We start from the raw sequence: 23,878 nt of genomic DNA, 5'->3' as shown, positions 1-23,878 counted from the left end.
ACCTTTTGAAACTGCTCTGGGTTCAATAGTGGTGTGCTGCGGTCCCCTAGTAATTGGGACAGGAAGGTAGGGCGACATGATATGGGTGCTTGTTGTGGCACAATTTCAGTTTGCCCACGGGCTCGGCCTCTGCATGCAGCGTCACGTCCACTTCCCCGTTCCTTGCCACGCACCTTGCCCATTTTAAATGGAGGATAATATTGTGCACGGTCCCTACAAATTGCTGGATTTGTACCACAGTAATATCTGATACATCTGACGGTCGCCCATGGTTTTAAATACCGGCCTTGTAGTTTACTATTATTAGCAGCGACCACGTGTGAATAGCTTCACTGCCACACTGCTGCCAAACTGTAAATGGAGGATAATATTTTGCATGGTCCCTACAAATTGCTGGATTTGTACCACAGTAATATCTGATGCGTCTGATGATGGAAAAGATCTTGCTGTATTTTACAGTGCTAACAAGCAAATGGAGCAGTAAAATGTTGGACTCTATTGCTTTTTAAGAAAATAATCAGGATTAAGCACTGATAGCTAGTCCAATGACTATCTGTAACAGGTAGCAGTTGCAGCACCAGACAGTACGTGCAATGGACCCTATTGTGCTGTATAGTGTCCGCAATCTCTGCCTACCTAACTCCTGCTATCACCACTGAATATATGCAGCTGGATTATTCCTCAGAAGGACTGTTAGTTCAGATGGATATGTATCATGCTGTGGAATTGTTAGAACTCTCCTGTTAGGTTTTTTCTAGTTTGCTGGTCACACGACCATTTTTGCCTATTTAATCCGGCTCCGCCCTCCTGGCCTTGCTGGACTTCATTGTATTTTCTACTCTTGAGCTAGCTTGGTACTCTGTTACCTTTCTCTGTTAGTTTTGCTAGGTCTTCTGACCTCTATGTTCTATGTTGTGTGTTTGTCTTTTACTGCTACAATTTCTGCTAGGAGGTGTCCAACTTTATCCCAGTCCCTAGTTCTTGTAGGGATCCCTCCCTTGCATCTATAGGTCTTCGTACAGACTAGCCGAGGACTTTAGCGGGTCTGATCGCAGGATCAGGTTCCCCTTTACATCGTAGGGATCCAGTTTAGTTCTATTGTAGGGACAGATCTCCTGTCTTTCCTTAGTGCTTGTAGCAGACCATAACAGTAAGTCCAGCCCAAAAAAAATTCTCTAAGGAAAGACCTCCAGTTTCCATCATGGTCTCGGTTCAAGATTTGGCTCAACGCTTGCAGGGACTCTCTCTGGAGGTGGCCGAGCTCCAACAACACGTGAGTAGCTGTTCTGGAGCACATTTGGTAGAGCCAAAGGTACGTCTGCCTGATCTATTTTTTGGTGAACAACAAGATTTTTTTTCTTTTAAAAATGCTTGTTTATTGTATTTTCGTTTAAGACCCGGTTCCTCTGGTGATGAATCACAGCGCATAGGGTTCATAATGTCACTTTTGCGCAAGGATCCTCAGGGATGGGCTTTTTCTCTCCAACCTAGTGATCCGTGCTTTAGATCAGTGCATAGTTTTTTTTCTGCTTTGGGTTTGTTGTACGATGATCCTGATCGTGTCTCATCTGCTGAGTCTGAATTGAGACGTTTGAGGCAGGGATCAGGTAATGTGGAAAAATATTGTTCTCACTTCCTTCGGTGGTCTGCCCAGGTGGGGTGGAACAATTCAGCTTTGAAAAGTTTGTTTCTTGCGGGGCTAGGTGAAAGGGTTAAAGATTTGCTGATTGCTTATCCCACACCTGGAAACTTGCAGGAGGCTATGCAATTAGCTATACGGGTGGACAGGAGACTGCGTGCAAGGGTTAATGAGAGCAAATCCTCTGCTATGTCAGCTCCGAGTCTTGAGAGGGTCTGTGCTGACAAAGGAGAGCCGATGTAGATTGGGGCGATGACACCCCGCTCTCAGGAAAAAGACCGCAGGCTTTCTGAAGGTTTGTGCTTCTATTGCGGAAATTCTGGTAATTTTATTAAGAACTGTGTGCTTCGTATGAACAAAGAAAAAAAAATGGTCAGTTATGCACGTATAGCCTGTTTAAATACTAAGGGAGTATTCCTATCTGCTACTACCACTGCTCAGGAAGAATTAATTGAATTTCGGGTATTTGTGGATTGTGGTTCTACTCTGAATGTGATTGATGGGGGATTCTTGGAAAAACTTACATTAAAACCTAAACCTTTGTCATCCCCTATTGCTGTGGTTTCTGTTGATGGCTCTCCCTTGAAGAGTGTTACTCACAAGGTCTGTGAGTTTCCCCTCACTATTAATGGTGTTCATCAAGAGAATTTGGATTTGGTAGTATTGAATATTTTGCCTTCTCCAGTAATATTGGGGTTGCCCTGGTTAAAATTGCATAATCCTGTACTGGATTGGTCTACCAATGAAATTAAGTCCTGGAGCCCTAAATGTTATGACAAGTGTTGTAACGGACGTATTGCTGCGGTGGAAAAAGGGGAATTACCTGTACCTATTCAGGATTTTTGGAGAGTTTTTTCTGAGGAGGAGTCACAAATTTTGCCTCCCCATAGAGACTATGATTGTACCATTGAATTTGTCCCTGGAGCGACTCTTCCTAAAAGTCGTTTATTTAATCTTACTATTCCTGAGAGAAAGGCTTTGGAGGAATACATACAGACAAGCTTGGCCGCCGGTCACATTAGGCCTTCCAAGTCTCCTGTGGCTGTTGGATTTTTTTTTGTTAAAAAAAAAGATGGCGGTTTATGTCCTTGTCTGGACTTTCGTGAGATTAATAAAATTACTGTACGCAATCCTTACCCACTGCCATTGATTCCTGATTTGTTTAACCAGTTAGTGGGGGCCAAGTGGTTCTCTAAAATTGATCTCCGGGGGGCATACAACTTGTTGCGCATGAAGGAGGGTGATGAATGGAAGACTGCTTTTAACACTCCTGTGGGTCATTTTGAGAATCTGGTTATGCCTTTTGGTCTTACCAATGCTCCAGCATTTTTTCAGAATCTTATTAATGACATCCTTAGACCTTTGGTCGGCAAAAATGTGGTTGTGTATTTGGATGACATTTTGATTTATTCGCCTGATCTGGAGTCTCATTGGCGGAGCGTACGTGAGGTATTACAGTTATTAATGGACAATTCGCTTTTTGCTAAGCTGGAGAAATGTGAGTTCGCTGTACAGAGAATTAGTTTTTTGGGTTACATTATCTCCAGTGAAGGTTTTGAGATGGACCCGGTTAAAGTTCAAGCTGTGCAGGAATGGCCTAGGCCTATTGGTTTGAAATCGATACAGAGGTTTTTGGGTTTCGCCAATTATTACAGAAAATTCATAAAAAAATTTTCTATTATTGTCAAACCGCTGACCGATCTCACTAGGAAAGGTGCTAATGCGGTTCAGTGGACTTCTGAGGCCATTGAAGCTTTTGTGTTTCTAAAGGAGAGGTTCACCTCTGCTCCCATCCTTATGCAGCCTGATGTGACTAAGCCGTTTTTGGTTGAGGTTGATGCTTCTTCTGTGGGGGTTGGTGCGGTGTTGTCTCAGGAAAACAAGGATGGAGTACATCCCTGTGCCTTTTTTTCAAAAAATTTTTCTGAGACAACTTAATTACGATATTGGTAATCGGGAATTGCTGGCTATTAAACTCGCATTTGAACACTGGCGTCATCTCTTGGAAGGTGCTGAATTTCCCATTCAGGTTTTCACTGATCATAAAAATCTGATCTATCTTGATGCTGCCAAGCGCTTGAATGCCCGTCAGGCTAGGTGGGCACTTTTTTTCTCGCGGTTTAATTTTTCCGTTACTTACATCCCGAGTACCAAGAATGTTAAAGCGGATGCTTTGTCTCGCAGCTTTTCTCCCATGGTCAGTGCTGAGGAGGAGGAGGAGAGCATTTTACAAGAAGGTGTTGTGATTGCTGCTTTGGACTCCGTTTTGGAGGATGAGATTCTTAAAGCTCAGGAGAATGCCCCATCTAACACTCCCCATGGGAGGTTGTTTGTGCCTAGGACCTTTAGGAGAGATTTGTTTGTTGAGTGTCATGAGTCTCGGTTGGCAGGTCATCCAGGAATTTCTGAGACCAAGAGACTTGTGGGTCGCGGTTTTTGGTGGCCTGGATGGCAGAAGGAAGTCATTAAGTGGGTGCGTCAATGTACGGTGTGTGCTAGATCTAAGTCTTCACATGCTCCTGCTGCGGGGTTGCTTTGCCCTCTGGAGGTTCCTAGTGCACCTTGGACACATCTGGCTATGGACTTTATTACTGACCTTCCCCCCTCTGAAGGTTTCACGGTCATCTGGGTGGTCGTGGACCTTTTTAGCAAGATGTGTCACTTGGTTCCCTTCATCAAACTGCCTTGCGCTAAGACACTCGCTAAGGCCTTTGTCAAGGAAATTGTAGAAATTGTCAGACTACATGGCGTTCCTACTGACATTGTTTCTGATAGGGGACCTCAGTTCGTGGCTCGTTTTTGGCGTGCCTTTTGTGACAGGTTGGGAGTTCATTTGTCGTTTTCATCCAGATATCATCCTGAGTCTAATGGCCAGACAAAGAAAGAACCAGGATGTTGAGCAGTTCTTGTGTTGCTTTGTGGCAGACAATCAAGAGGGGTGGTCTGAGTTTCTGCCACTTGCTGAATTTGCTGTTAACAACCATACATCCTCTTCTGCTGGGTGTTCGCCTTTTTTTTGTTGTACTGGGAGACATCCGTCTTTTGGGTCATTCTCCAAATTGGTATCGGCTGTGCCGGAGGAGGAGAGTTTTTCCGGTAATTTGGAGAGAGTTTGGACGGATGTGCGTGATAATCCTCAGGAGGCTAACAAAAAATCTAAGAGGTACTTTGATAGGAAACGGCAAGAGGTTTCGTTTGCTATTGGTGACATGGTTTGGTTGTCCTCTAAGAATCTGCGATTGAGGATTCCTTCGAAAAAATTGGGTCCCAAGTTTGTAGGGCCCTTTAAGGTGCTTCAGATAGTTAACCAATCTGCTGTTAGGTTGGAGGTTCCTACCTCCTGGAAGATTAATCCGGTGTTTCACGTTTCTCTGTTGAAAAAAGCTGATGTGTCGGTTGGTGACGCCTCTGCCACTGTTCCTCCGGTGGTGGAGGACGGGGAATATGAAATTTCCCGCATCCTAAATTCTAGACGGTATAGAGGGAGTTTGCAGTATCTCGTCGCTTGGAAGGGTTTCGGACCCGAGGATAACTCATGGGTGAGGGCGGATGATGTTTCTGCTTCCAGTCTTGTCAGAGCGTTTCACAGGAGGTTTCCTGATAAGCCCGGTCCTAGGGGATCCGGAGGATCCTCTTAGAAGAGGGGGTACTGTTAGAACTCTCCTGTTAGGTTTTTTCTAGTTTGCTGGTCACATGACCATTTTTGCCTATTTAATCCGGCTCCGCCCTACTGGCCTTGCTGGACTTCATTGTATTTTCTACTCTTGAGCTAGCTTGGTACTCTGTTACCTTTCTCTGTTAGTTTTGCTAGGTCTTCTGACCTCTATGTTCTATGTTGTGTGTTTGTCTTTTACTGCTACAATTTCTGCTAGGAGGTGTCCAACTTTATCCCAGTCCCTAGTTCTTGTAGGGATCCCTCCCTTGCATCTATAGGTCTTCGTACAGACTAGCCGAGAACTTTAGCGGGTCTGATCGCAGGATCAGGTTCCCCGTTACATCGTAGGGATCCAGTTTAGTTCTATTGTAGGGACAGATCTCCTGTCTTTCCTTAGTGCTTGTAGCAGACCATAACAGGAATACCTATATCTAATTATTACACCGCCAATTCTGTACCTCACACAGCAGCCGCTGTCCCTACTCTTCCTGTTTCCGGGATAGACAGTGACGAGCATAGGGTCACCAGCTCTTACATAGACCTGATGACGCTATGCAGCCAGCCAATCACTGTTATGCCACAACCAAGATGGCTACGGCATTACAGTGAGTGACAGACAATCCCTGCATGTTCATTGGCTCTATAAAGAGCCCCAAAGATGCAGGGCGGTGACCCGAGCTTCCGCTCGAACATCCCAGAAATACTCGCCGAGCATCTTGAGCAGTGAGATGCTCGGGCGAGTACCGAGCAGTGACGAGCACGCTCTCTTATTACTGAACAGCCTATTATTGTCTGCACTTCCTTATAAGTTTTATCCTCTCCAATTAACTTTTTAATCAAAGTACGCTGTTCTTCTGAACAATGTCTCGAACGACCCATATTTCTCAGGCTTTCAAGGAGAAATGCATGTACAACATGTGCTGGCTTCACCCTTAAATAAGGACAACCTGATTCACACACCCTTTCAATTAATTATTCAAATACACAGACTCAAAACATGCTGATCATGAATTCTGAGGCTGTTGGTTTTCTTAGAATCTACTGCACCAACTGGTAAATTGATATGTGGTTATATAATTTATACCAAAAACAGTGATTAATCTGGTTAGTCATATTGGACTGTTATTATTTTGAACACTACTGTATACTTTATTTTTTTATTATTCTTTATTTTTCCCCCTCCCTCCCCTCTTCCCTTTCCTTTTTTCCTTATTTTCTTTAGGCTATTAGTATGGTATATATATCCTTTCATGCGGAATGTATAACCTCCACTTCTAAAAAACTCAAAAATAATTTGAGAGAGAAGATAAAGCACTTACTGATGGCTTTACTGATTAAGCTCCCCCTCTCCTCCCACAGGTCAGCCTCCCCCTCCTCTTCCACTACAGCTGCCCCCTTGCTGATCTTTCCTTCCACATCTCCTGCTGTCTACCTTACTTGATACTACTTTCCCCCTCTGCTTGCTGTCAGTGAAGCAGTCAGTAGGTGTTCTGCCTTTTCAATCACTGCTGCCCCTGCAGAGAGCAACAGCTGTTATGAGTTTGTCATCTGATTTGATGCTTCCTGCACAGGGAAGGGCAAAGATGACAAAGCTCATTACACTGACAGCTTTAGGCTATGTGCCCACGTTGCGGACCTGAAGCATATTTTTTACGCTTCTCCCTGGCGGGAAAATCGCATGCGGATATTACATGCGGTTTTCCCGCCAGGTAGAAGCGTTTGTGAGGCGTCTTTGCATGCATTTCCGCATGCGGGTTATCAAGCACTTCTCCAAGCATCACTTGGAAAAGTGCTTGACAACTTGTTCAGAATGGTAAAAAATAAAAAAATAAACTTTATACTCACCTTCTGATGCATTCTCTGCCCGTCCGGAGGCTTGAGCGGCTCACGCTGTTGTGTGCAGGACCTGCGGTGACGTCATTGAGTCATGTGGTGGGTCACATGACTCAATGACGTGGCAGGTCCTTCAGACAACAGCGCGACGGAGGGAAAACATCAGAAGATAAGTATAAACTTTATTTTATTCTTTTTTTTACAGGTTCTTTGGTACCCAGGTCTGGATGAGAGTCTCCTCTCATCCAGACTTGGGTACCATCCGCACATTGATTCCGCTGCGCTTCCGCAAAATTAATGAACATGCTGCGGATTTTTGACCGCAGCATATACGCTGCGGAAAAATCCGCAGCATGGGCATTGACATTGCGGAATGCCATTGGGGACCATGGGGTGCGGATATACATGCGTTTTTCAAGCGTTTACGCTGCGGAAATTCCGCAGCATATACACTTGAAAAACGCTACGTGGGCACACAGCCTTATCATCTCCGCTTTTGTCTATGCAAAGAGCAGCAACCTGATGACAAATTAATCACAACTGTTGCTGTCTGTACTTGCAGCAGCAATTGAGAAGGCAGAGCACTTAGGGACTGCTCCCTAGCTCCCTGCCTCTTCTCTCACTTACAATTTTGTGAGACCAGACATAGAGACTTGCTGGGAGAACTTTCCCAAGATTAAAAAAGTGACCACTCATTTTTTTAAATCCCAACTAGTGATGAGCGAGCGTGTTTCCCAAACTCCAGTCCTGGGTGCCCCACTGGATCATGTTTTCAGGATTTCTTTAATTTTGCACAAGTGATGAAATTATTATCCAGGCATCAAAAATTGTCACATATTCTTTCACTTGTGCAATACTAAGGAAATCCTGAAAACATTATCAGTTTGTGGGCTGTGAAGATTGGAGTTTGGTAAACACTGAAAGTTGGTTATTTAATTCCAAAAGGTATGAATACTAGGACAGGACAATAGATGCACCGATTGAGCATCCCTACCCTGGCATCTATTGTGATGTAGAATATAAAATAACAATGTTTAATATAAGCGTTAAGTTATGCCATAAAAAGAACGATGAGAGCAGGAAGTTTCAAGCTTCAGGGAAAGTCTGAGAACTTAGAATTTGGAGGCCTATAAGTATCTGATGTGCTAAAAAGTGGCAGACATATTGATGGCCAGAGGCCAGCTAATTTACTGAGGAGCTATAAGCTGAAATATTGTTGGAGATGAGCTGGATATGTTGCAGCTGACCTATACTGAGGTTGTCGCTATATCCAAATTTCAGCTCTGTGTCATAAGGTCACAGATACAGCTGAATATAATGGTGAAGCAGAGAGTCGACCAGTCCTTCCTCCACCGTACAGTATATATAAAATCTGAAGATCTTGTCAAGAGTTTTGAGTCATTTGAAAGTCTCAGGTCACATGATTGACAGCAGAGAAGAGGAGTAGGATAAAGGCAAGGTGTGTGTGCACTGTCGTGGAAACTCTTCTTTAGGGAGAGCTTTAAATTAAGACGCACATTGCCAGGTAGTGTTTCAGATCAAGTCATCGATCGCTGGAGTCAGAACCTCTCACCAATGGCCACCGGGTATTCTAATTTGCATATGTCCGCCGCCTGTCGCTGCTCATGGCTCTCGACATCTTGGAAGTCACACTGTGCATGTCAGGACAGCGCGAGTTCTGATTGGTCACGGTCAGAGCTAGCACAACCCGGAATCTGAGTATGCCATATTTGAAAAGGAAGATGTGAAGGGAAAATCAAATGGCCCATTATGGCTTGCATGTTGGTAATAAGGTGAAATGAAAAAAGAAAAAAACATTTATAAGAATATACATAGAAAATATAACAAATAATTACACATATAATTAGAAATAAATAAAGCAACACCAACTGGTGTATATCAATGCTGTGAAGACCCGGGGTCTTCCGTGGGTGTAGTACTACTCAGACAATACAGGATGAAAGTAAAACAGTGTGGCAATATTTTATTGAGCCACCAAACAGACAATAAACATATAGAACAGTCCCAGCAAATACCCAAGATGGTGCAAAATCACACAGTCTCACCCTTCTGTTGGCCTGCCGGGAATAGATCAGCTGCGACTTTGGGATTTCCAGGGCCAACTACCTCAACCAGTGGCCCCCTGCTTTTGGTGGGCCCCCACAGAGAGTAGGTAGCGGCAAGCTTACAGTCTATCAAGGTACAAGCCAGGAGACCCGAGGGTCCCACCCTGGATTCTCCAAGAGTTTCCATGGGGCCAAATGTTCAGAGTTTCCCACCTGGCAACCCCAAACAACATATCCATGGGGGCCAAGTTGACCTCATTGTCCCAACCTGGTTTCCCCAAATGTATCCATGGGTTCTCAGATGGTCAATGGAGCAGATCCGTATCTTTCCAGTCAGGGCCGTGTACCCTTAGGCTGGAATCCTGTATAATCTAAATCTGTGTCTCAATGGGTGGTGCCATGCTACCAAACTACTGTCCTGAAGGGCCTGTCTGATTCTTTGATTCTCCTTGCAGCAGGATAGAAATCCCTTTTTATATTTACATGTGTGGCTAAGATCATCATTCACAGGTAAGGGGAAAGGGGCAGGGCTCAGGTCTCATTGTTTGAGCATTTAATCAATTTGCTTAGTTGGTATCCCCCTTGCTTTGGGGAGAAGGATTATCCAGCTCATGGCAGAAAAAAACTCTGCTGTGCCTGTATTAAAAGACTGGTATTCGAAGAGTCCCCTAACTTCACTATGGAGCTGAGATCAGTTATTGAGGCACAGGTGAAAAGATCCATAAAATCCTTAGTCCACCATGAAGGTGACAAAAGTAGGAAGGGGAGAAGTTTGACCATCTTACGATCCGATTCAGAAAAATCAGAGAAGTTAGAGGGAATGTGTGTCCTCGGATTCCTCTTCATCCTTGGACAATGGTGCACAGGGTTGCCCGTGTTTCCTGGTGGAAGATACTGATTGGTCAAGGCAGTTAGGTTCATCATGGGTATAATAGATACCAAAGCCCAAAAATCGGAGCAAGACATCATGTTCGGGATGTCTGGAACAAAAAAAAACGAACCACCAAAAATAGATATGGCGGTGGCCAAATCATCTAAAAAATCTAACTTACCCTTTGAGGACATAGGGATACTTAAAAATACTTTTAGATAGGAAAGCAGATGGCTACTTAAAAATGCCTGGGAATCCTTGGCAGGAGCTCTAACACCGTCTATCTTAGCAACTTGTACTGGTAGGTCCATGATGGTCTGGCTAGACCAATTGGCTAGTCAGCTATGGGATAATGTTGTAAGTACGTTTGCAGCAGAAAAACATTTTTACAAATTAGTTCCCCAGATGGGTGATAGCTAGTAGCAATCCATGGTAAAATGAATCTATTTAATGATCTCAGTAATAGTAATCTATAATGGCCACTAGATGGCACCCGATTGCAAATGGAACCAAAAGCATGTAAAATATAGGTTCCAGTGACACAATCATAGAATGCATGTAATTTATAAGGTCAAGTGACACAATAATAAAGGAGATCATATATTGCCAATTGTCAGTCAAGTCAGATAATATAGATAATCCATGAATAAGGTAGTAGAAACATCATATAATATGATATACAGTGGCTTATGAAAGTATTCACCCACCTTGGCTTTTTACCTATTTGTTACATTACAACCTGTGTTTAAATATTTTTGTAATCCGAACTGTGTGGGATGAATCAGCACTAAATAATCTAAGTTAGTGAAGTGAAGTGAGAAAAATATACGCATTAATTAAATTCATGGGATCAAATAACTTGAAATTGGCATGTGCATATGTATTCTTTTCACCCCTTTTGTGATGAAGACCCTAATTTCCAGTGCAAGCAATTACCTTCATGAATCACATGCTTAGTGAAATGGAGTCCACCTGTGTGCAATCTAAGTGTCATATGGTCTGTCAGTATATACACACCTTTTCTAGAAGGCCAGAGAGGCTGCAACACCATTAAGCAAGAGGCACCACTAACCAAACAACACCATGAAGACCAAGGAGATCTCCAAACAAGTTAGGGACAAAGTGGTTAAGAAGTACAAGTCACAGTTAGGTTAAGAAAAAAATATATCCCAATCTCTGATGAAGCCCCAGAGCACCATAAAATCCATTATCATCAAATAGAAAGAACATGATACAACAACAAGCCTGCCAAGAGAGGTCGTTCACCAAAACTCCCAGCCCGGGCGGGCAAGGAGGGAATTAATCAGAGAGGCAGCACAGAGACTAAAGGTAACCCTGGAGGAGTTGCAGAGTTCCCAAGCAGAGACTGGAGTATTTGTCCATACGACCACAATAAGCCGTACACTTTATAAGGGTGGCTTCTATTGAAGAGTAGGCAGAAAAAAGCCTTTACTTACATGCAAAAATTTTAAGGCTCGTTTTGAGTTTGCCAAAAGACATGTGGGAGACTCCCCAAATGTATGGATGAAGGTGCTGTGGTGGTCAGATGAGACCAAAATTTTACTTTTTGGCTCCAAGGTAAACGCTATGTCTGGCGACAAACCAACTCAGCTCATCGTCACAGTGAAACATGGTGGTGGCAGCATCATGCTGTGGGGATGTTTTTTTTGGCAGCAGGGACAGGGAAAATGGTCCGAGTCGAAGATGGATGGTGTGAAATACAGGGATATTCTTGAGCAAAACCTGTTTCAGTCATTCAGTGATTTGAGACTGCGACGGAGGTTCATCTTCCAATAATGCAATGGACCAAAGCATACCTCAAAAGCAGCACTAGAGTGATTTAAGGGGAAAACTGTAAATGTATTGGAGTTGCCTAGTCAAAGTCCTGACCTTAGTCCAATTGAGGATCTCTGGTCAGACTTGAAGATTGCTGTTTCACCAGAGGAAACTATCTAACTTGAAGGAGATGGAGCAGTTTTGTCTTGAAGAATGGACAAAAATCCCAGTGGCAAGATGTGGAAAACTCAGAGACTTATCCAAAGCGACTTGCCGCTGTAATTTTCGCAAAAGGTGGCTCTACAAAGTAGGGGGGTGAATAGTTATGCACACTAAAGTTTTCAGTTATTTTGTTCTAATTGTTTTGTGCGTCACAATAAAAAGAAAATCAAATGTTCACAGTTGTAGGCAGGTTCTTTACATGAACTGATGCAAACCCTCAAAAAAAAACAGTGAAATTCCAGGTTGTGAGATAGCAAAACACAAAAAATGTGAAGGGGTGAATACTTTTGCAAGCCATTGTAAGTTTGTATGCATGCAATTTATAGGCGTATATTCACACTGGCTACTAGACAAAAACCTAAGATAAAAACAAAATGAGTAAATACCCTACAGTAAATAAATAGCAATAGTTCATGAAACTAGCATAGGGCACTTAGTTAACATAATTTTGATCAAAAAAATGTAAAAGCCATCCCATCACCTCAAGGTGACTCGGGATGGTCCTATCCTCTAGTATTGAAACAAGTGAAGTGATAGAGCAGCTCCATGGGATCTGAGAACTTACTCTACACGGGCCATTGCAGCCTCCTGGGCAGAGAAGGTGGACATGTCTATCAACCAGATATGTAAGACTGCAACGTGGTCCTCTCCTTCCACATTCTGTAAATACTATAGGCTTGATTTGTCCTCCTCTGCTGATCTATCCTTTGGGAGAAGGGTTCCACAGATTGTGATCCCTCCCTAAGGTTGATTTATTTATGTGTAAATCTCTTGTGGTGCTGTCATGGGTGAAAGAAAAATACATAATTACTTACCAGTAATAGGATTATCCTGAACGCATGAGAGCATCCTAATATTCCCCCCAATCACTGATAATGGGTGTGCACTAGTTTAAATTGGTGTGCAATTGATATGGTGTGGAAAGTAATACGGTTGGTGATGATTTTATGTTTGTATATAACTGTTGATGAAGTCCTCTCATGCTCTGTAACCCAACTGATGCGGGGAAGAGGTTCCACATTTTTATTCTGTAGGTTTCCTGTCCTTGATGGGTGGATCCCCTTTTTTGTGGTGCTGTCATAGGTTCTGGAAATTCCTATTACCAGTAAGTAATTATGTCTTTTCCAACTTATTATCCAGGGCTGTGGTGTCCATTTTGGTGGAGTCGGTATAAAATGGACTGACTCTGACTCCTAAAATATATAATAAATTGGGTGCAGTAGTTGAATGCAGTATGTGCTGTAAATTTTTCATAAGAATTTTGGAAAGTTACGAAATGTCCTATAAATGTCTGTTCTATTCCTGATCTAAGGATCTTGGCTTTTAGTTGAGATAAATCTGTTGTCATGAGGCTACCGCAACGGGGTGGAGCCAGAAGACCGAAGCATCTGAGGGCTTCTACTCTGGCTCTGAGAAGAAGCACTTGTCTTTCATTTTAAGACATGTTTTATTTCTTCTGGCAGAACAGGGGTTAAATGGCCATGTTGGAAATCTTGGTGCTCACAGCTGAGTTCCTTTAGCCACTCCTTTTCCCTTTAAAATCTGGGCACTGATATTAGTCCTTGTCAGAGCTAGCTTTTGCTGCATGGCTAAAGGAGGGAGAGGAGTTATTATGACAAAGAGAGTTGGGGATTATCAGAGACTGTTGTTTGGTTTGTGCGCAGGGTAATTCCTTATCCTACTCCATTTAGGAGTATTCCCCTACCTTCACATCCTGATGCTTCCCTTTGTTATATGTGAGTGAATATTTTGTGTGCCTGGAGTTTTCTGTTTACCCCTGTCTGTGTAGCCTTGTTTGTCGGGTGGGTGTTCTACGGTGCACAGTAGCGCCCGCTTCCCTGGGTGGGGGAGGAGAACCAACGGAGGGCTAAGTCAGGAGTTAGGGCGAGGGCGGAGGCCCCGGCATCCTCACCTTCAGAGGAATCCCGGGGAATATGGCTAGCTAGGGCTCCCCCTAGTGTTAGGGACAGGGTAGGAGCCCTTGTTCCCTGGTCACCAATCAACCATGCGGTGACATCTGTGCTGCACAGATGTACATAACATACTCAGTAGTGAGGCAGTGCTGTGGAGTCAGAAGTCAGGGAAATTGAGGAGCCGGAGTCGGTGGTTTGGCTTACCGACTCCACAGCTCAGCTCATAGGACTGGCCTTCCATCCCCTGTAATAATCTACTTGCTGTCTTTGATCTGACTCTAACTTCCGAATATCTTTCTTAAAATGTGGAGCTCAAAACTGTATCCCATATTAAATATGTGGCCTTACAAGTGATTTATAGAGGGGTAATAAATACATTATGCAAGAAGAGTTGTCTCCAGCGACCACAGGAGATAAGGTTCTTAAAACTTGACGTTTATTTAGCCATCATGTTAAAAAGCACAGACATGCAGAAGTGAGCAATCCCAGTGCAGGGAACAAGTCCTAGCGCTTTTCAACCTACACGGTCTTAGTCATGATCCATGAATAAGACTGTGTAGGTTGAAACTCGTAGGACTTGTTCCCTGCACTGGGATTGCCCATCATGTTAAAAAGCACAGACATGCAGAAGTGAGCAATCCCAGTGCAGGGAACAAGTCCTACGCGTTTTAACCTGCACGGTCTTAGTCATGATCCATGAATAAGACCGTGTAGGTTGAAACTCGTAGGACTTGTTCCCTGCACTGGGATTGCCCATCATGTTAAAAAGCACAGACATGCAGAAGTGAGCAATCCCAGTGCAGGGAACAAGTCCTACGCGTTTCAACCTACACGGTCTTATTCATGATCCTAAGACCGTGTAGGTTGAAACGCGTAGGACTTGTTCCCTGCACTGGGATTGCTCACTTCTGCATGTCTGTGTTTTTTAACATGTTGGCTAAATAAACGTTAAGTTTTAAGAGCCTTATCTCCTGTGGTCGCTGGAGACAACTCTTCTTGCATATTGGATTTTCTTACCGCCGGGACCAGGGCGGCTCCGTGCGCCGATGACCAGCCAAGGAACCAGGACATAACAGGGTGAGCTAAACATTTTTCTTTTTAATAAATACATTGGGATAACAAGGTTTACCTCTCTTTTTATTCATCCTAAAATCTTGTTTGTTTTTGTAGCTGCTGCATGACATTGAGTACTGCTGCTCAGCTTACTTCTAATCATAATACCCAAGTCATTCTCCTGTTCTGTAGTCCCAAGTATATTTCTATTTAATGTATATACAGCAATAGGATTACTCAGTCTTAAGTGCATTACTCTACATTTATCAACATTAAACCTCATCTATCATGTTTTTGCCCATTCAGATTATGCAGATCATTCTGTAATATTGTACTGACATACTCAGGAGACATTGCGTAACAAATTTTGTGGTCCATTTTCTCCTATTATCCTTTATTATTCTAAAACAACATTTTAGTGGAAAAAATGTAACTTTTCATTTTCACAGACTAATGTTATACAATTCTGTGAAATACCTGTGGGTTTTAAATGCTCACTACACCCCTAGAGGAATTCTTTGAGAGTTGTAGTTTTCAAAAATGGGGATACTTGTAGGAGTTTCTGCTGTTCTGGAACCACGGCAGCTCTAAAGATGCGACATTGCATCCGCAATCTATTCCTGACAATTTTGCACTACAAAAATCAAATAGTGCTCCTTCTGTTCCAAGCCCTACCTTTTACGCACAGAAGAGTTTCTGAGCACATATTAGGTATCCCTGTACTCAGGAGAAATTGCACAATGAATTATGTGGTCCATTTTCTCCTATTACTTTTGTGAATATGAAAAATTTGGGGCTAAAACATTTCTGTTGAAAAAAACATCATTTTTAATTTTCACGGTCCAATATTTTAAAATACCTCAAAGCACCTGTGAGTTCAAAAAGCTCACCACACCTGTAGATAAATTCCTTGAGGGGTGTAGTTTCCAAAATGGGGTCACTTATGGGGGATTTCCACTGTTTTAGGTACATCAGGGGCTCTGCAAACGTGACATGGCATCCACTATCTATTCCAGACAATTTTGCGTTCAAAAAGTCAACTGGTGTTCCTTCCCTTTTGCACCCTGCCGTGCGCACAAACAGTAGTTTTCTGCCATATATGGGGTATCGGCGTACTCAGGAGAAATTGCACAACAAATTGTATGGTCTATTTTCTCCTGTTACCCTTGTGAAAATGAAACATTTGCAGCTAAAGCAACATTTTTATGGGAAAAAAAATATTTTTCCATTTTCACTTCTCAACTTTATAATCTGTGAAGCACCGGTGGGTTCAAGGTGCTCACTACACATCTACATAAATTCCTTGAGGTGTGCAGCTTCCAAAATGGGGTCACTTGTGGGGGGTTTCCATTGTTTAAGCCCATCAGGGGCTCTGCAAATGCAACATGTGGTCCACTATCTATTCTAGCTAATTTTGTACTTCAAAAGTCAAATGGTGCTCCTTCCCTTCCGAGCCCTGCCGTGTGCACAAACAGTAGTTTCCCACCAAATATGGGATATCGGCGTACTCAGGAGAAATTGCACAACAAATTCTATGATCCATTTTTTCCTGTTACCTTTGTGAAAATGAAAAATTTGGGGATAAACCAACATTTTTGTGGGAAAAAGTTTCCATTTTCCTTCCATATTGTTTTAATTCCTGTGATGCACTTAGAAGGTTAATATACACTGGTCAAAAAATAAAGGAAACACTCAAATAAAACATCCTAGATCTGAATGAATGGAATATTCTCATTGAATACTTTGTTCTGTACAAAGTTGAATGTGCTGACAACAAAAATCACACAAAAATCATCAATGGAAATCAAATTTATTAACCAATGGAGGCCTGGATTTGGAGTCCCCCCCAAAAAATTAAAGTGGAAAAACACACTACAAGCTGATCCAACTTTAATGTAATGTCCTTTAAACAAGTCAAAATGAGTCTCAGTATTGTGTGTGGCCTCCACGTGCCTGCATGACCTCCCTACAATGCCTGGGCATGCTACTGATGAGGTTGCGGATGGTCTCCTGTGGGATCTCCTCCCAGACCTGGACTAAAGCATCCACCAACTCCTGGACAGTCTGTGGTGCAGTCCAAAATCAAAACAAACGTTTCGGCCTAAACATAAGGCCTTCATCAGAGTGGTCTACAAAAACAGAGATAAAATAATGAACAAAACAAAGCAAAAACAAATAAAGTATTATATATCAGAAAATTTGTGTCAAAATGCGTAATAATGCATTCCTCTGCCTGCCTCAGAAGGCCCAACAGTATATCAGCTCAAATAGGACATACCAGACTGCTGACAATTCAGGTGTGGAGGGAGAGAATGGGCGATGTGCCTCAGGTGATGTAAATCACTAAAAGATGTATATAAAAGCATCTAATTAGAATGAGGGCTGTGGTATAAGTACAACAGGGATGTGCAGAAAAACATGTACCTGTGATGCTGTGCAAAGTGCTCTGGGAGCTGGAACGCCGGCGTCCACCACTGGTTCAGTGTGAGTCCCAATGTTTATGCCCACCAGCAATGTTTAAATGCTTGAGGGGAGGGACTAAATCCCAAAGGGGCCAATACAATGCAGCGCTGGGGTGATGGGTGTGGCGGTGTGATGGGAAGGAGGAATTAATCCTATGGACGGATGCCGTCTGCCAATGGGTATAGTGCTGTGATGATGGGCCGGATATCGGCTGTGATGTCACCGGAAGTGACGCACGGCGCGTGCGCACATCCATTTAAGGAAATAGTCTATGGCAGTGCTGGTCATGTGAGCGTGTGTTCCACTGTCCCAGAATTGCACGCTCTAAGGCCAGGAGTGTGCGTTCCACAGGCTGAGGGACGGTTTGTGCATAAAGGCCATGTGATAGGTCCACAGTGGGTGCCCCAGGAGATAACGATAAGGACATGGCGTGCCATCTGAAATATAAATGTGCTGCCTAAGCAATGGTAACAGATCACCTAAATCAAACAAAATACAGTATAATGCACTATTGAAATGCGGGAACACACATCTAAAAGTGTCATGACAGGTTTTAAGGTACAGTCTCAATGGAATAATAGAAACCCTTAATGCTATTACCTAAAAAGGGAGAGTAACAATGGGAAATAATACATTAAATTAAAGATAATAAATCATAATCCCTATTCAAACCCTTAGGTGCGAGGGACTGGAGTTCATGTATCCAATAAGCCTCGCGTTGTTTCAGAAGGCGTATACGGTTGCCACCCCTCCTTGGTGGAAGAACTTGTTCCACAACCTGATACTTCAGTTGGGAGATGTTATGTCCCGCTGTAATGAAGTGTAATGGGATGGGGGGTAATAAATTCTTGCACCGTATAGTGGACTTGTGTTTTGATATCCTGTCCCTAACGGGCTGGGTAGTCTCTCCTACATAGATCAAGTCACAAGGGCATTTGATCAAGTAAACCACAAAGGATGTTTCACAACATTGCTGGTGGGCATAAACATTGGGACTCACACTGAACCAGTGGTGGACGCCGCGTTCCAGCTCCCAGAGCACTTTGCACAGCATCACAGGTACATGTATTTCTGCACATCCCTGTTGTACTTATACCACAGCCCTCATTCTAATGAGATGCTTTTATATATCTTTTAGTAATGCACATCACCTGAGGCACATCGCCCATTCTCTCCCCCCACACCTGAGTTGTCAGCAGTCTGGTATGTCCTATTTGAGCTGATATACTGTTGGGCCTTCTGAGGCAGGCAGAGGAATGCATTTTTACGCATTTTGACACAAATTTTCTGATGTATAATACTTTATTTGTTTTTGTTTTGTTTTGTTCATTATTTTATCTCTGTTTTTGTAGACCACACTGATGAAGGCCTTATGTTTAGGCCGAAACGTTTGTTTTGATTTTGGACTACATTAAATTCAATATAAATTCATCATATTTTTGAGTGCTGAGGTTATTTCACAAGTATTTGGGTTTGGACCCTACTCGTGTACCAGTCCAGTAGTGCGGTGTTTTCTCTTCAAGTCTGTGGTGCAACGTGACGTTGATGAATGGAGCGAGACATGATGTCCCAGATGTGCTCAATCGGAATCAAGTCTGGGGAACAGGCGGGCCAGTCCATAGCTTTAACCTTCCTCTTGTGTTAGCTTTCTGTTACTCTTTCTTATGTTAACGGGTCGGTTTTGACCCGTGTCTTAAATCACCCCTAGGATACCCTAAAAACAGTTATTTATGATCCAATTTGTTTCTTACCTCTTAATTACCTTGTTAGGGTTTCTCATCCATGGAAGGATTGATTTTAATATTTTTGTTGTGGCCCCCTGGGCCTTTCATTTGAGAGCATACCCTTCATTTTCAATATAAAAATATTGTCAAATGAACCTCAAGAGAATAATATAAACTTAAAAAGTTTGTTATATTACCTGACTATTACTGAAGGGTTTTAGAACACATTTCTTAAATGTAAAAAAAAGTATACATATATATATATTTTATATTATTAACTCTAGTAACATCTATGGTGTTACGGGTCAATTTTGACCCATATCTAACTACTTTACGAAAAAGGCAAAAAACAGATTTTTTTTTTTATAGAACTTTAATACAAATAAAAGATGAAAATTATATTAACATTAATAGCAATAATAATAAAAAGTAGCTTTTCTAGGTCAAACAAACAAACAACAATCAAGCAAATCAACAGAAATCAAGTACTAGTTTTTAGATGCATTAGTATTTAGATGCATGTGTGGCAAAAAGTGACACTTTTTGTGTGTTCTTTGCAGAGGTATTTTTTGCAGCCGAAGCACGATGTGTTTGTCTTTCTGTCCTTATTGCTAGGTCAGACCTGACACCTCTTTCTTTTAGAATCAGGTGGTCTCACTGGGGTTGTGGCTGTTGTGGTTGATGTCGAGGCAGGCCTGGTTGAGGAGGATGCTGGTGATGATGCTCTTTGTGTTGCTGTGGGTGTGGACGAAGCACTTGTTGAACTCTGGAGTTGTCGGACCAAGGCTGCAGCGGCTGGGTCTCGGGGCACTCGTTCCCTTTGGTCAATGTGCGCCTTGACAAGGGATCTTCCTAGTTCCTCAAGAAACATCCTCCGATTGTGTTTTTTCTTTGAATTCCATCCTTGGTGAATGTGGGTCCACGACACAAATGAATTGCATGCTGACACATCAAGGATGTTGTAAAATACAACCATTGGCCATCTCCTAGTCATTCGGTGGCAAGAGTAGGTGGCAGTCAGCTTCTCCAGGTTGTCCACTTCTCTTTTGTTATTGTTATAGTCCAGGATGATTCTGGGCTTTTTGTCACTTCCTGATGACACAGCTGCATCTTTGTGAAGTGTGGACATCAGTACCACATTCCGTCGTTTTTTGGGGGCAGTATGAAACAGCAGTGGTGGTATTTGTAAAAACAAACTTTGAGGAAAGTGGAGCCCTGTCCTTCATCTGCAACAATTCAGCGGGCAGCTCAGGTTTGTTTTTTTTTCACTGTGCCCACCATGGTGATTTTCCTCCTGAGAAGTTCTTGTCCAAGGTCATAGCTGGTAAAAAAAATTGTCACAAGTAATGGTGTGACCCTGCAGTCCAGTAGTCATATCGAGGACTACACGTTTTCCTTGTTTTTTTTCGGGGATGGCGCTTGCAGACTTGCCTGTGTAAATCTGTAGATTCCATGCATAGCTAGTTTTTGCATCACAGGCTGCCCAAATTTTTATGCCGTATTTGCCTGGCTTACTTGGCATGTATTGCTGGAAGGGGCATTTTCCGCGGAAAGGGAGAAAACGTTCGTCTACTGCCACCTCTGGCCCTGGGTTGAACATCAGTGGAAGGAGCTGCACCCATTTCTCCCAAACATACCTGATGGGAGCAGGTTTGTCAGATTTTGTTCTGGTGTCACTGTTGTCAAATCTGAGGACTCTTGATATCATTTGAAAATTTTGAAGTGACATTGTTGCCCGGAAAATATTCCTGCCTGTCGATGCGTCCCAGAGACTATCAGTGGCCTCATTGCAGGATTTGTACACTCCAGGAGAAGAACACCAATGTAGGCATCCAGGACATCATCATGAAGGTCATTCCACATGTTGCCGTGGACTTTTTTTCCTTCAAGGTTTGTCATAGCAATAATGACTTTTTTTTATTGACAATGGCATAAACAGATCAAAACATGACTTGATGTCACTTACTCTGGTCACAGCAAACCTTGTGATCCCAGGGGTCATTTTTATGACATTTGCAGCATCTGCCCTGCCATGTACATCTGGAGGTACTGAGCTCCAACTGATCTTGCCACTTTTGGATTTGAATCTTTCAGCAGGAGCAGCTTCAGCACCAGTGACCTCCTCATCAGACTGATCAGAACTGTCTGTGTCTTCCGGTTGATACTCCACATCATCTTCCTCCTCAGAAACCTGTTCATCTGTATCAGTTTGCTGCTGTGTGTCCTCTGATTCATTATCATCTAAGATATAATCCAGAATTTGGCTTACATCAAATCTTCTCCTCATTGTTGTATGTGTAAACTGGAGATGTATACTCTGCAAAGTACCAACTCTAAGCTGATTTGGCCATACATGCCTGGACATGTTCCTAACTCAAGTTGTTGGAGGTAGAGCTGACTGTGGGCTGTTGGTTTATATTGTGTTTATGAGTTCAGTTTTGGGACTTATTATTGTTTTTTTACTCTTATATTAGACCTGGGTCGAAATTGACCCCAACAACACAAATGTTATAATTTTAATAAGAGCATTTTTACAATTTAGTTAAATAGTTTTATTTATTGTATTTTGTTTAAAAATAAATTCCTGAAAAAGTCTTGATGCAATAAACAAATGTATGTAGAATTTGTATGCATTTAGAACCTAAAACGGGCCGGTCACAACCCTAACACAAGAGGAAGGTTAATGCCTTCATCTTGCAGGAACTGCTGACACTTTCCAGCCATTGTCCTGCATTAGGAGGAACCCAGGGCCAACCGCAGCAGCGTATGGTCTCACAAGGGGTCTGAGGATCTCATCTCGGTACCTAATGGCAGTCAGGCTACCTCTGGCAAGCACACGGAGGGCTGTGCGGCCCTCCAAAGAAATGCCACCCCACACCATTACTGACCCACTGCCAAACCGGTCATGCTGAAGGATGTTGCAGGCTGCAGATCACTCTCCACGGCGTCTCCAGACTCAGTCAAGTCTGTCACATGTGCTCAGTGTGAACCTGCTTTCATCTGTGAAGAGCACAGGGCGCCAGTGGTGACTTTGCCAATCCTGGTGTTCTGTGGCAAATGCCAAGCGTCCTGCACGGTGTTGGGCTGTGAGCACAACCCCCATCTGTTGACGTCGGGCCCTCATGGAGTCTGTTTCTAACCGTTTGTGCAGACACATGCACATTTGTAGCCTGCTGGAGGTCATTTTGCAGGGCTCTGGCAGTGCTCCTCCTGTTCCTCCTTGCACAAAGGCGGAGGTAGCGGTCCTGCTGCTGGGTTGTTGCCCTCCTACGGCCCCCTCCACGTCTCCTGGTGTACTGGCCTGTCTCCTGGTAGCGCCTTCAGCCTCTGGACACTACGCTGACATACACAGCAAACCTTCTTGCCACAGCTCGCATTGATGTGCCATCCTGGATGAGCTGCACTACCTGAGCAACTTCTGTGGGTTGTAGAGTCCGTCTCATGCTACCACGAGTGTGAAAGCACAACCAACATTCAAAAGTGACCAAAACATCAGCCAGAAAGCATTGGTACTGAGATGTGGTCTGTGTCCCCACCTGCAGAACCACTCCTTTATTGAGGGTGTCTTCATAATTGCCAATAATTTCCATCTATTGTCTATTCCATTTGCACAACAACATGTGAAATTGATTGTCAATTAGTGTTGCTTCCTAAGTGGACAGTTTGATTTCACAGAAGTTTGATTTACTTGGAGGTATATTCTGTTGTTTAAGTGTTCCCTTTATTTTTTTGAGCAGTGTACTTCTTGAATGTGGTTTGTGGAGCATGTTGAGGGGTGCAGTTTTTAGAATGGTGTCACTTTGGGGAATTTTCTGTCACTTCAAATGTGATTTGGTCCCTATAAAAATTTGGTTTTGTAAATTTTGTTCGAAAAAACTGATCAACTTTTAACCCTTATAACTTCCTAACAAAAAAAATATGTTTTAAAAATGATGCAGATGTAAAGTAGACATGTGGAAAATGTTATTTCTTAAATATTTTGTGTGGTATAACTATCTGATTTAAGGGCAGAAAAATGTAAAGTTTGAAAATTGCAACATTTTCTATTTTTTTTTTAAGTCAAATTTTCAATATTTTCATAAATAAACGCAAATCATATCGAACAAAATATACCACTAAAATGAAGTTCAATGTGTAACGAAAAATCAATCTCAGAATCACTGGGATACGTTGAAGGGGTCCATAATCTCCGCTCCGTAAACCTCGTACACACACGGCTCCACATACATCGTACACACACGGCTCTGCTCAGTACATGCTTAACACACACGGCTCCGTTCAATTTACACAGCTCCGCTCTGTACACAAGTGGCTCCGCTCCGTACACACATGGCTCCGCTCTGTACATGTTGTACACACGGCCCTGTGCCATGCACGTCGTACACACACGGCTCAGCTCTGTACACCTTGTACACGCACAGCTTCGCTCTGTACACCTTGTATATGCTCGTTTCTGCGCCGTGCATATCGTACACGTATTGCTCCGCTCTGTAGACGTCATAAACACACGGCTCTGCTCCGTACACCACGTACACACACGGCTCTGCTCCGTACATGTCGTACATGTACTGCTCTGCTCCGTACACACGTGGCTCTGCTCCGTAAACCTCGTACATACATCGCTCCGTATACACACGTGGCTCTGCTCCATACACCTTATAAA

General features: G+C 43.0%; 1 pseudogene; it reads left to right on the top strand.

The window, feature by feature from the left end:
* LOC141271443 (uncharacterized) overlaps positions 1-23,878 on the top strand; it is a 255,758-nt pseudogene that overhangs the window by 212,164 nt on the left and 19,716 nt on the right.

This window comes from Phyllobates terribilis, unplaced genomic scaffold (genome assembly GCF_046119375.1).
Source record: "Phyllobates terribilis strain yellow unplaced genomic scaffold, ASM4611937v1 Scaffold_5__5_contigs__length_657084704, whole genome shotgun sequence".
Lineage (NCBI taxonomy): Eukaryota > Metazoa > Chordata > Amphibia > Anura > Dendrobatidae > Phyllobates > Phyllobates terribilis.
Note: the sequence above shows the minus strand (reverse complement) of the source record. Positions and strands in the feature narration are given on the sequence as shown.